Below are 14042 nucleotides of genomic sequence, written 5' to 3'. Positions count from 1 at the left end.
ACACTAATGAATTAGAACTAAGAGAAATAACCCTTGAGGTTATATAAACACGGACTTTTTCTTAAGAGCATGCTTGAAAATTAAAACATGTTTATAGTTTGAGAGATTTAGTTAATCCGTCTTGTTGAGGGACTTCCTCCCCCCAACTGGACTGGACTGTACTTCCCAAGCATGACGTCATTTTCCAGCAAATGGTCCCTTCTTAAAACCTGACCAAAGTATGTGAGAAGTCTTATCATCTTGGTTCTACAGAGCATTCTGCCTGTACTTATTACATTATGCTAATAGGTGCTTCAATTGACATTAAAAGGTGTTTATGAAATGTTAATTATTGCTCTGCAATTTTCCATCTTCCTTTCTTGTAACATAATAAAATACAAGGAAAGAGATGATGATGAGCTTGTGAGAATATGGCGATAACAGGTGGCAGTAAAGATGTTTTGCTAAAAATTTCCTATAACTTTTTTTTTCCAGGGGAGAACGTGAACGCAGTCCCCCACTACCACAAATCGCAGTCGAGTTTCCCACATTTGGGGAAATCGCAGGAGTCAGCACACCCGCAGTGCAATGGATGAGCCTCACGCCGGGAAGACCACCTTTGTGATCATGGTATCTCCCCTCCCAGGTAAGTATAACTTTTAAAATTCATTATACATCTCCCATTCTCCCTTATCTCCAAACCAAACACGATGCCTGTAGATTCAGTGATGAGAGGACTGAGGTCATGAAGAGTTACTGTATCTCTTTTTCGTAACATTCAGTTTCTGGGTTTCTGTAGGGACTTTTGTAAAGGAAAAAATGCAGGTTGATGTTTCTTGATAATCGGCTTGTTTATGAGAATCTGAATGAGCTCCTCATTTCTCTCCCATCATTCCTCCTCCTGCTTTCCAATTTTCAACCCGTTTCCTCTCCTTCTCTTGGGAATCAAGTTATAAATGGATCCACATAAATTTTAGATTGTGCCTTTGTAAACTGGGGTCAAGGGAAAGGCAGTATATTTGACAGGGAGCTTTGAGAAATTCAAGCTGCGTTGAGGAGAGGACATGGAACCAGAGATATCATTGCTGATGTCAGATGATTCTTGGCTGAAAGTACAGATTATCAGAAAGATGTTTGCTTGTGTTTCATTGACTATGCCAATGTATGTGACTGTGTGGATCATAACAAACAAGGGTAGCATTGCACAGAATGAGAATTCCAGAACACTTAACTGTGTTCCTGTGGAATCTGCACAGGAATCAAAAGGCAGTCATTCTAATGAAAGAAGGGGATACTGACTGCATGGGTTAAAAGTGGGAAAGATACGTGAAACAAGTATATATCCTTTCACCATATTTATTGGATTTGTATGCTGAACAGATAACTTGAGAAACTGTACTATAAGAAGGAGAAGATTCCATCAGGATTGGACAAAGTCTCATTAACAATCGCTACATGCAGCTATCATAACTTTCCTGGCTGAAAGGGAAAATAAATTGAAGCACTTACTGCTAACATTAAAGCCTGCAGCCTTCATTATTGATTACAACTCAATGTCTAGGAAGTGAAAATTCTCATAAGTGTATCAATAGCAACGTCATGAATGAATGAAGGATTGAAGTTGTCAAGTATTTCGTTTTACTTGGGTCCACAATCTGTGCACACGGTTGGAGCAGCTAAGAAGTAGTATGAAATATTGAAATGGGAAAATCTGCTGCAAAATACCTTAAAATTTTAAAGAGCAAAGTTGTCACTTTGAAGTTTAACGTATGCTGAACCCAAGCCATGGTATTTTGAATCATCTCCTATGCATGTGAATGCTGGCCAATGGGTAAGGAGAACTAGAGAAGAAGTGATGCAGTTGAATCATCACATTGGAGAAGATTATTAAAATACTATGCATGGACCACCTGAAAAACAAGTCTATCTTGATGGAAGTACCACCAGAATGCTTATTAGAGGCACTGAGGGGGAAGACTTTGTCTCATATACTTTGGACATGTTATAAGGAGTAACCAGTCACTGGGAAGGGCATCTTGCTTTGGACCGTAGAAGGCCAGTATGAAAGAGAAGACTCTGAAAGAGATGGATTGGCACAGAGAGTACAACAATGTACTTCAGCATAACAAGTACTGTGAGGATGGCATAGCACTGGGCAGTGTTTCACTCGGTTATACGTATGGTCACTATCAGTCAGAACCAACTTGGACACACTTAACAACAAGGGAATAGAATGTTGAGGTAGGTGTGGTTTATGTAATAAAATACATTTAAAGTATCTCATCTTCTTATACTTTTTCAATTATAACATTATTTGACAAAAAAGACACATTTTTAGTTTCCTTTTCCTTTTGGCTCAGAAAACATTTTCTATAAAAATTTTATTGATCATTGTGTTAGTCTGGATACACTAGAGAAACAAATCCATAGACACTCATATGTGTATAAAAAAGACCTTTATATACAAGAGCAGTTGAATATTGAGAAACACCCCAGCCCAGTCCAGATCAAGTCCTTAAGTCCGATATTAGCCCATATGTCCAATACAAATCTATAAAGTCCTCTTCAGACTCACGGGACACATGCAAAGATGCCAAATGCAGGAAGATCACAGTCCAGTGAGTGGGAAGTCTTGTGGATCCAGTGGCAATGTAAGCATCTCAGCGCTGGCAGGGATCTCCACCTGGCTTCTCTGACTCCAGAGGTGTGGCTCCATCAGCCTCTCTCCATGTTTCTTCTACACAGGGATGTCTCGCAGGGAGTGAGCAGAGAGTGAGAATGTATCCTGCCTCCAAAGAGTAAATACAGGAGTTCCCAGAATCCTCAGGTGAAGGCCATGTGTACATAGAGGCCTCATTGACTATATCCTGATTGACAGGCTAGACTACACCCCTACACTCTTAATCCTCAAATTGACACCAGATTATGTAACTACTACAATCATGATACATTAATAGATTTCAATCACATAAAATTGATAATTCCTAGTAAGTAGCTCTGAAAAGGTTTTAAATTACCTAATCACGAAGAGATTATTGATAGATTACAATCTTTGCTTTTCTAAACTGACATTTTAAGATGAAACAATTAGCCAGAACACTTTCTTCTGGTAACAGTAGAAGGGCAGTAATGGGTCATATTTAATTAAATTGATGAGATATCATTTAAAACCACTTTAATTGAAATACTTTACTTTCTTAACTTAATTTTAATATCTTTAAAAGAAGAGACATCAGGATTCTATTTTCTGTACATCCAAAGTGTTAGTTTCCTATAGCTTATTAACAAATTACCACAAACTGGCTTAAAACAACACATTTATTATTGTTCAGTTTTGGAGGTCAGAAGTCTACAACAGGTCTGTAGTACTGCATTCCTTCTAGAGGTTATAAAAGAAAATCTGTTTTATTGTCTTTTTCTGTTACTGAAAAAAATCTCAAACTCACTGCCATCTATTTGATTCCAACTCATTGACCCTGTAGGACAGAGTAGAATTGCCACAGTGGGTTTCTGAGCCTGTTAATCATCATGGCACTAGAAAGTCTCATCTTTCTCCCTTTTCCTCTACAGAGCATGCCTATATTTTATGACTCATGATCTCTTCCTTCTTTTGCAAAACCTACACTAAAACAGCATATGTTCTCCTCTCTCATCTCTGCTTCCTTGTTCCCTTCTGCTCTGTCTTGTGAAGACACCCATTGAGCCTCACTCAGAAATCTAAGAAAATATCCCCATCTCAAAATTCTTAATCACATTTTCAAAATTTCCTTTGCCATGTGAGGTAACATTTACCATGTATTTATGTTCCTGGGATTAGAACCTGGCATCTTCAGGGAACCATTATTCGGCCCATCTCAGCTATAGTACAGGAACTCTGGTAGTGTAATAGTGACCAGTTGGGTTGCTAATCACAAGGTCAGCAATTGAAAACTACCAGCCACGCGGTGGGAAAAAAGATGTGGCTTTCTACTCCTGTAAAGTTATAGTCTTTGAAACCCACAGAGCCTGTTCTACCCTGTGGTATAGGGTCTCTGTAAGTCTGAATCGATTCAATGGCAACATGTGTCATGTGTGGCAAGTGTGGTGGGTAGATTTCATGTCAACTTGTTCCTGGATGAAAGTGTAGGTTTTGAATTCAACCTGTCAATCAGGGCACAGCCTGATGGTGCCTCCTTAGGGTTGTGGTCTTTTGGTAAGAGAGACACTGGGATTTTCTCTCTCTTACCATTACCTTCACCTTTCCTTGGTAAATTCTGTCTTCTTCTGGGGATGGCTCTTTGTGGGCCACTAACCCTAGGAGCTCTTGGCACCTGCCATGCTCCCTCCAATCTTGACTTCATGAGACCACAGGCCTGTGACCTTTCTGCTTCCTGCATCACCTTTCGGCATCATCAACCTACAGCTATGTGAGCATAAAGAGAGTTCTGGGAAACATTGAGCCCGACTTGAGTTGGACTGGACTGGGATGCCTTCTTGATATATACTTACTTCTTAATACACAATATAGATGTATGTGTGTGTGTGTGTGTGTGTGTGTCACTGATTTTGTTTCTCTCAACAACTCTCAATACAACTAACCCTAGAATTCTGAGATATTTGTGCTAATAGTGGAGACGAGTTGGCAAAACCTTCTAGGAATCAAGGTCATAAAGGCAAATCAAAGCTTAAAAACTGCACATGATGAGAATTGACAGATGGATAGCAACAATAAATATCATGAAACTAGGAGCTGCAAATGTTTTAGATGCATAGCAAAGATGACCACCCTAAAGTCTTTTTGCTAACTTCCTGACAGCATTCAAAGGACACAGAAAGCACTCCAGAGTAAGATGGATCAAGTTAAAATAGAGCTGTCAGGAAGGTGATGACTTAGAGAATGGATTGCCATTCTTGGGAGAAGAACAAAGCCACACTTTTCTATTTCCAATTTTCACTGGTGATCCGATAGTTGACCTAACTAACATGGAAAAAATACACACTCCAAAAAAAATAAACTAACAAAATAATCCCTCAGGTATTATAAGAAATAATGTATTAAAATTGATTTATTTTTTAAGCAAATAGTTTTCCTATCTTTTGAAATGGTAAATTTTGTAAGCCAATAGTCTGAGGTGGGTATAAAACTTAATTTTTATGCTGAAAACTATGAATTAAGTATGCAGAGACTATTTAAGTTTGCAGTAACTTGATATCCAAAGGTTTCCTCATGTTAGAAAACCCTAAATTCCTTTTATACTAGCCAGAAATATTAATCTTTTGCATCAATCTCAATCTGCTCCCCCTCAATCTCCTCCCATTCAGATAAAACAATTATACGTTTGTATTTGCAAAATAAGAAGGCTTCTTTGTACCTTTCAAGAACTTTGGTAGGCCGCAGAAGGCTCAGGGTGCAACACAAGATAAACCAATGGAATAAGAGATATATTGCATGACAGGGACTGAAGTTATAAAATGATTTATCTGGAAAGGACCTGGTCAAGAGATGATACACTCTGAAGTCTATGACCCTGTAAAGACATGACAATAGGGTGAACAGGACAACTCCTCTCGAGTTCCGAGTACTAGAGCTGGCAGGTATCATAAGAAACTTGAAATAGATCAAGTTGTAATTTAAAAATTGGTATCAGTGACATTCCACATCTATTTTTCATCTTTGGTCTCTAGGACACTATACGCCCGTGGTTTCTTTCATTGCTCTGTTTTTTCTGGTTCTTTTCTAATCTCTCCCCTCCAAAAGTGATCCCCTCAGTATATTTGTTGTTTTTAGATGTCACTGAGTTGATAGATCCTATGGAGGTGATTATGACTCACAGAAGTCTTATAGGAGAGAATAGAATTGTCCCATAAGGTTTTGTGTGCTGAAATCTTCATGGAAGCCCTTGTTTGAACTACCAATCTTTTGGTTAGCAGGGTACCATTTTTTACCTCAATTTTTCTAAGTCCTCTTTCTTGGTGATCTTTGTTGACAGAGATCCTCATTGGGCTTGAAGGAGGTTTTGGACATGAATGAGCAAATGTGATGATCTAATGTGGATTTTATTTGCATACACATTTTTGGCAGAGGTAAAACAATGATTTTCATTATTCATATTATTATTATTATGTAAACAGGAAAATAATTATGACCCAGAAGAAACTGGGCATAAGGAAATGTTTGCCTTTGAAACCTGGCTCAATTTGCCTTTGAAACATGCCTCTGAAAGCTATGTAAAGAAAAAGCAGAACTATTTTTTTAAAAAGTACTCATTGTGGCACAAGAGCATAAAACCTTGATTTAATAGCTTGGTGACATAGTTCTTAAAAAAGGAGAGAGAGGTATTTTTCTCACCTCTTGTCATATGTTTTCTTAGCATAATGAGAATGTCAAGGAAAATAGCGTCATTTTGGTATCTTTTGACGCCATAGAAAATAACATCATTGTCACAGATGGCAGCAGTATCATGGAGTAAAGAGGTATCACTTCCTAGAGTTTACTTCATTTGCAAGTAGACATCATAGGGGAGTTAGCAAAGTCACTGTGAGAAAGACACTGTGATGCTTTCCCATGTATCATCAGAGATATTTAAGGTTTCTGAGAATATCTATTCCACGTGTGGAACCAAAAGGTAGAGTGAATTGGATCTTTTTTTATTACAAATACTTTTATTGGGGGTTCTTATATCTCCCATCATAATCCATACATTCATCCATTGTGTCAAGCACATTTGTACATATGCTGCCATCATCATTTTCAAAGCATCTTCTTTCTACTTGAGCCCTTGATAGTAACTCCTCATTTCCCCCTCTCCTTCTCCCTCCCTCATCAACCCTTGATTAGTTATAGATTATTATTTTCATATCTTACATCATCCTCTGTCACCCTTTACCCACTTTTTTGTTGTTCATCCCCCTGGGAGGGGGTTATAGATTGATCCATGTGATTGATTCCTCCTTTCTCCTCCACCTTCTCCTTATCCTCCTGGTATCTCTATTCTCATTATTGGCCCTGAGAAATTGAAGAATTCTAACATAGCTTTTACCCTATGCCCCATTTTTTAAGCTTACCTCAGTGAACTCATGTCATACTTGTCCTTTTGTCCTTGACTTGCTTTACATAGCATGATTTCCTCCAGTTCTTCCTATGTGGCAATGTGCTTTATGCATTCATTGCTGCTTTTTAGGGATGCATAGTACTCCATTGTGTGTTTGTACCACTGTTTTTTGATCTACTCGTCCATTGATGGAAATTTGGGTTGTTTCCTACTCCTGGCAATTGTGAACTGTGCTGCGATGAACATTGGAGCACAGATGTCTGGCCGTGGTTTGTTTCTTGACTCTCCTGGGTATATGCCCAGTAGGGGGATTGCTGGGTCATATGGTAGCTCGATTTCTATCTGTTTTAGGTATCACCAAATCGATTTTCATAGTGGCTATACATACTAGTTCCATCAGCAATGGACAAGATTTTCTATCTCACCAAGGCCCTCCAATACTTGTTACTTTCTGATTTTTTTAATTGGGCTATCTTTGAGGGTGTTAGGTGGTATCTCATAGTTGTTTTATTTGCATTATTAATTGCTAATAATCAGGAAAAATTTCCCACATGTTTATTGGCCATTTGGATTTCTACCCTTGTGAAACTTCTTTATAGGTCCTTTACCCACCTCCTTAGTGGGTAGTTAGTTTTTTATTATTGAAAGCTTGCAAAGTATTGTAGGTTTTAGTAAGAAGGCCTTTGTCTGATGTGTCATTGCTAAAAATGTTTCCCAGTTTGTGGGACTTCTTATTACTCTCTTGGTGAATTCTTCTGATGTACACAGGTGTTTTATCTTCAGTATGTTCCTTTTGTCAATTTGTGCCTCCTCGGTATTTGTATCCTGCCCTACTTCCGATAGCCTATGTATTCCCTGCACCAAGGTTCTCAGGTCTGTCCCAATTCTCTCAATAATGGCCCTAATAATTTGGGGTTAACCTCAAGATCTGTGATCCACCTTGAGTTTATTCTTGTGCATAGAGTGAGGTAAGGGTCATGCTTCATTTTTCTGCAGGTAGATATCCATTTTCCCCCCAGCACTATTTATTGAAGAGGGCATCCGCTTCCCATTTGATATTTTGGGGGCCCTTATCAAAAATCAGTTGTCTGTATGCTGATATTTTTATTTCTGAGTTTTCAGCTCTTTGCCATTGGTCTGAATCTGTTGTTATACTAGTACCACACTGTTTTGACCACTGTGGCTGTATAATTGGTGATAAAGTAAGGTAGAGCATGCCCTCTAACTTTGTCCTTCTTCTTGAGGAGTTCTCTGCTAATTCTGGGGTGTTCCATCTCCATTTGAAGTTAAGTTGGCAATCAGTCTTTCTAATTCTTTAAGAAGGATGATGGTATTCATATCAGGATAGCATTAAACTTATACCGTGCCTTGGGCAGAATTGACATCTTTATTATATTGAGTATTCCAGTTCACAAGCATGGGATATTCTTCCCATGTGTTGAGGTCACTCTTGGTTTCTTGTAATAGTGCTCTGTAGTTTTCCTCATACAAATCCTTTGTTTGTTTAGTCAGGTATAATTATATCCCTAGATATTTCAGTTTGTGGTTGGCTATTGTAAAAGGTACTACCTTTTCAATCGCCTCCTCTGTGATCTTGTCTGATGTGTATAGCAGTCCAATAGACTTCTGTTTGTTGTTCTTTTTTCCTGCCACTCTGCCATATACATCTATCACTTCCAACACTCCACTTGTAGAGTTTTGGGGATTTCAATATATAAAATCATATCGTCTGCGAATAACGATACTTTTGCCTCTTCCTTCCCCAGACAAATACTTTGATGTCTTTTCTTTGCCTTATATTGTTAGCCAGGACCTCCATTATGATGTTAAATTGGAGTGGGGACAAGGGGTATTCTTGTCTGGTCCCCTTTTTCAGTGGAATTGTTTTTGTCTTTTTTCCGTTGATTACCACCTTGGCTGTTGGTTTTCCATATATAGCTTTTATAATATTGAGGAACTTTCCTACCATTCCTATCTTCTTGAGCATCTTGAACAAGTATGGGTGTTGGATGTTGTCGAATGCTTTTTCCGCATCTATCAATATTATCATGTGGTTCTTATAGTTTTTCATGTCAATGTTGCAAATAAAACTTAGGGTTTTTCATATGTTCAAACATACCTGCATCCCTGGTATGAATCCTACTAGGTCATGGTGAATTATTTGTATTCTATTGGCCAGCATTTTGTTAAGGATTTTTGCATCGATGTTCATTAAGGATATTGGTCTATAGTTCTCAATTCTTGTGGAATCCTTGCCTGCTTTAGGTATCAGAGTTATACTAGTTTCAAAGAAAGAGCGTGGGAGTTTTCCCTCTTTGTCTATCTTCTGGAAGAGTTGGTGTAGGATTGGTTTCAGTTCTTCCCTGAATGCTTTGTAGAATTCTCCTGTAAAGCCATCTGGCCCGGGGGAATTTTTTGTTGGTAATCCTTGATAACCTTGTCTACTTCTTTTCTATGGGTCTGTTGAGATTCTTTATGTCTATCTGGGATCGTCTAGGGAGGGATTGTTTTTCCAAGTATTTGTCCATGTCTTCCAAGTTGTTTAATTTATTAGAGTATGGGCCTTCATAGTACTGTGTAATTATCCTTTCGATTTCATTAGGGTCCATTGTAATGTCCCCTGCTTCATCCCTTATCCTTGCTATTGAAATTTGTTCCTTCTTTTCTTTCGTTAGGTTTGCCAACTGTCCATCAATTTTGCTGATCCTTTCAAAGAACCAATTTTTTTTAGCTGCATAATTTTTCCATAGTTTTCTTGTTTTCCCTCTCCTGTATCTCATCCCTGATTTTATTATTTCTTTCCTTTTGCTATTAGTAGGATTTTTCTTTTGACTCTGCTCTAATTGGTGTAAGTTTTGTGCCAGCATATCAACCACAAGTCTCTCTTCCTTTTTCATGTGTGCATGTATTTCTATCAAACTTCCTCTGATAAATGCCTTTGCTGTGTCCCAAAGGTTTTGGTATGTCATATTTTCATTCTCATTGGTTTCTAGAAACTTCATGATTTCATCTCTGATCTGGGCCAATACCCACTCCTTTTGCAATAGAGAGTTATTCATCCTCCAATTGTTTGCCCTTGTTTTCTTCATAGTACTTTTGTTGATTTCCAGCCTTATGGCATATTGGTCAGAGAGAGAAGTCTGTATAATCTCAATGTGCTTGAATTTACACAGGGTCCACTTGTGTCCCAGCATGTGATCTATCTTCGAGTATGTGCTATGTGGGATTTAAAAGAATGTGATGTTTTTTGCGTTTGTCTGGAAAGTTCTGAAGATATCTATAAGGTCCAGTCCTTAATTGTGCTGTTAGATCTGTAGCTTCCTTGTTAAGTTTCAGTCTGAGATTAAGATTGCTACCCCTGCTTTTTTTGCATTGCCATTTACTTGGTATATTATTCTCTAGTCTTTAATTTCAGCCTGTTTTTGTCTGTAAGTTTGAGATATGTCTCCTGTGGGCAGCAGATCGATGAGTTATGTTTTCTAAGTCAGTCTGCTAGCCTCTGCCTTTTAATGTCTGAGGTTAGGCCATTGATAGTGTTATTGTATCTATATGTGGACTCTGATGTCATCTTGTACATTTTTGTGTTGGGTGTTTTGCTCCCTACTTATCAGTTTGTGGTGTGTGTGTGTATTTCATTCTTGCCTTCTTTCTATCATTAAACCAATGCTATCTTGGAGGCTGTTTTCTCTTTTTCGCCTTCTGGGTGGAGTTCTATGTGACGGTCTCTTACTTGTGCTCAGTGAGTGCTGATCTTCTTCCAAGACTGGGTCATCAAGGACCTTTTGTTGGGCTCACTTTCTTTTTATGTATTCCTTGAGTTTTTCCTTGTCTGACAAGACTCTTACTTCTCCGTCTATCTTGATAGATAATTTGGCTGGATAGGGTATTCTGGGGTTTGTGCTGTTTTTGGAATTTTTGGAATTCTTACTCCACTTACTCCACTCTCTCCTCTTCTCCATTGTGTCCACTGATAGATCTGAACATAATCTAATTTTGGAACCTTTATATGTGACTGCTTGTTTTTCCCTAGTTGCTTTCATGATTTTCTACTTTTACTCAAAGTTGGATAGTTTAACTATTATGTGCTTTGGTAACTTCTTCTTGGGATTCAGTCTCGCTGGTGTTCTTTCAGCCTCCTGAATGGTTGCCTGTCTTTCATTCATTAAGCTGGGGAAGTTTTCTGCCAAGAATTCTCTCACAATTGGTGCTGATGACTTCTTTGTTGTGTCTTCCTCCATTGATCCAATTATTCTGATGTTGTTCTTCTTAATAGCATCAGGCATGGCTCTCAGGTGTTCCTCAGCTTCTGTGATTATCTTATTTGACTGCCTTTCCCGTTTGTTGAAGTCTGCTTGGTTATCTTTTAAGTCACTGGTGCAATTCTCTGCCTCTTCAAGTCTGTTGGCAAAGTCTGTTAATTTGTTACTGGATTTTGTAATTTCATCCCTTAGTTCTTGTATTTCCTTTTGATGTGGGGCCTTATATCCTCAATCATTTCATCCTTTTTCTGTATTGCTTCCCTCATATCTAGTATGACTTTAAGCAGCATTCTGAAGATTTCTTTCTGTGTCATATCAATGTCTGCTTTTTCAATGCTTGTCATTAGGTTCATGAGTTTTTCCCGAAATTGCCCTCTGTTTCTCCTGATTTTCCGTTGAGGATGTTGGGGCTGGTTGCTGGTTACATGTTGTTTTTGAGGAGCCTGGCACCATCTTCCAGAGAGTTGAAGAATACTGAGTTTTCTTCTGAGGACTCATATGGGTGGTTCTTCAAACTACCTGAAGGTAGCTGCACTGGTGGGGGTGAGGGTCAGGCTACTGCTGTATGTTCCTGTAGTTTTACTCTTTTTGTGTGTGGTTTCACTCTTATCCTAGCCATTCCTAGTATTCCATTATTTGGAAAATTAGTTTTAGTCCTCTCACGGGATGCTGGTCAGGGCGGTTGTGAGCCTACAAGGATGGCCTTCAATGGATTATCTCCCAGGAAGTTTGGAGTACCTCATATGGTGTGTGGTATTTCCCTCTGCAACTGGAGTATCGCAGAGGGTGTGTCTGTGTACCCTCCTTGGTGTAGAGTACCGTGGATGGCAGGTGGAATTACCCTAGTCATAGAGATCTCTGTGGAGGTTGGGTGGATATTCCTGCAGCAGCTTGGAGCACCACAAATGGCATGTAGGAGTTCTCCCAGTCACTTGTAGGGTCTTGGGTTGTAGGTGGAATTTCCCCTGGCTGTTTGAATTGGAGATACCCCAAATGTTTGGAGTGCAGTGGAGGGTGTGACTTCCCCATCTGTGTGTAAAGCCAACAAGTGTGGGCAGGACTCCCCAAACTGGGCAGTCAATGTTGCCATACATGGTGGGGAGTGGCCTGAAGGCTAGCAGTGCCTTGTGAAAGGAAAGAGAACGGGAAGAGAAGAAAAAGAGAGAAAGGAGAAAACAAAGACAAGAGGCAAAATTAGAAAACAAACACACACACACACAAAAGCAAAGACAAAACAACAAAAAAGAAAACAATAAAGAAAAACTGAGCCTGCTGAGACTGTGATGCGAAACACAGAAGAGATAGAAGAGGAAAAAAGAAGAAAAGGGGAAAGAAGAAGAAAAGAAAAGTTAGATAATGAGACAGCTGAGCCCCATGCAGTGCCATGTGCCTTACGTCGTGTGCAGCACTGCCACAGGGGACAGGCTGGAGCTCTCCCCGGTTGGTGGGTGGAGTTGCCCTAGGCAGAGGGTAGGGGGCTGGAAGCCAGCAGTGGCGTGTGGAAGGAAAAGGAGGGAAATGAGAGAAAAAGATAAGAAAAATGAGAGAAGAAAGAAAAAGAAAAGAAAAAACATACAACCATGATCACCTGAACGTGGGTCTGGAGGGGCTTGAGCCCTGCCCCCAGGTGGCAGGTAGTTGTGTCCTTTTGTTTCAGGGTCCCACAAGTGCTGGGCAGAATTGCCCTAGTTGGCAAACTCACCGTGGAGGCCAGATGGAGGTTTCCTCGGGAGCGGTAGAGTGTTGGAAAAGGCTATTGTAGCTGCCTTGGGTGGTGTGCAGCACTCCCACAGAAGGCAAACTGGAGCTCCTCTCTGCAGTCTGGGCAGAGTTGCCCTAGGTGGAAGGTAGTGTCCTGGAAGCCAGCAGTGGCGTACAAAAGGAAATAGAGGGAGAGAAGGAAAAGGAAAGGAAAGAAAAATAAAGAAAGAAGAAAAATGAAAGAAAAGGAAAAAAAAACTGGGCTCGCTGAGACCGACTGTGGTGGGAAAGAGAGAAGGGAGAGAGAATAAGTAATGAAGAAAAAGAACAGAAAGTAAGGAGATAGCTGAGGCCTGGTCACTCCACCATGGGGCTTTAGGAGTTCCAACCCTGCCTAAAGGTGGTGGGATCATGTGCCTGCTTGGTGTAGGGTCCCACAGATATTGGGTGGAATTATCTTCATAACCAAGATCACAGTGGAGGCGAAGAAGAGGTTCCCGCAGTGGTGTGGAGTGCTGGAAACGACTGGTATAGCTGCCCTGTGCTGTATGCAGCACGGTGTAGGTGGGGGGAAGTATCCTCAGCCATGTGTAGGGCCCAAGGACCGGCAGGACCTCCCCAGCTGCGTGTAAGACCACTGAGGGAGCACAGTAGCTACCTCCATTGGGCGTACAGAGTTGTCCTAACTTGTGCCAAGACAGCTGATGCCCTGCCTAGTAGCCCAGAGAAATGCCCTGCCTAGTAGCCCAGAGAAGCTTTTTTTTTTTTTTTCCGTCTCCTGAGCAAATCATCAGAGAAGCTGACTAATATGATCATGAATGTTTCATCAAGATTGGAGGAAGGTTTATTAAAATCTGTGAAATGCAAGTGACACAAGCTGAAAGTGAAGAGGGAGTGAAGCAATTGTTAATGAAGATCCAGGATTGCAGTCTTCAGAATGGATTAAAACTCAATATAAAGAATAGTAAAATTCTCACAACTGGACCAATAGGCAACATCATAATATTTGGAGAAAGGTTTGAGAAACGTTGCCAAGGATTTTGTCTTGGATCACAATCAATGCTCATTGATG

The 14042-nt window shown here is 39.9% G+C and overlaps 1 non-coding gene across 1 annotated transcript; it reads right to left on the bottom strand.

The window, feature by feature from the left end:
- Positions 1-471: 471 nt before the first annotated feature.
- On the bottom strand, positions 472-633 carry LOC115870263. Its single transcript, XR_004046630.1, has one exon. It is a non-coding gene; the product is annotated as a U1 spliceosomal RNA (small nuclear RNA).
- Positions 634-14042: the final 13409 nt, after the last annotated feature.

This window comes from Echinops telfairi, unplaced genomic scaffold, assembly GCF_000313985.2.
Source record: "Echinops telfairi isolate 266 unplaced genomic scaffold, ASM31398v2 ScPeMD7_443;HRSCAF=831, whole genome shotgun sequence".
NCBI lineage: Eukaryota > Metazoa > Chordata > Mammalia > Afrosoricida > Tenrecidae > Echinops > Echinops telfairi.
The sequence above is the reverse complement of the archived record's forward strand: the minus strand, read 5'-3'. Positions and strand labels throughout refer to the sequence as shown.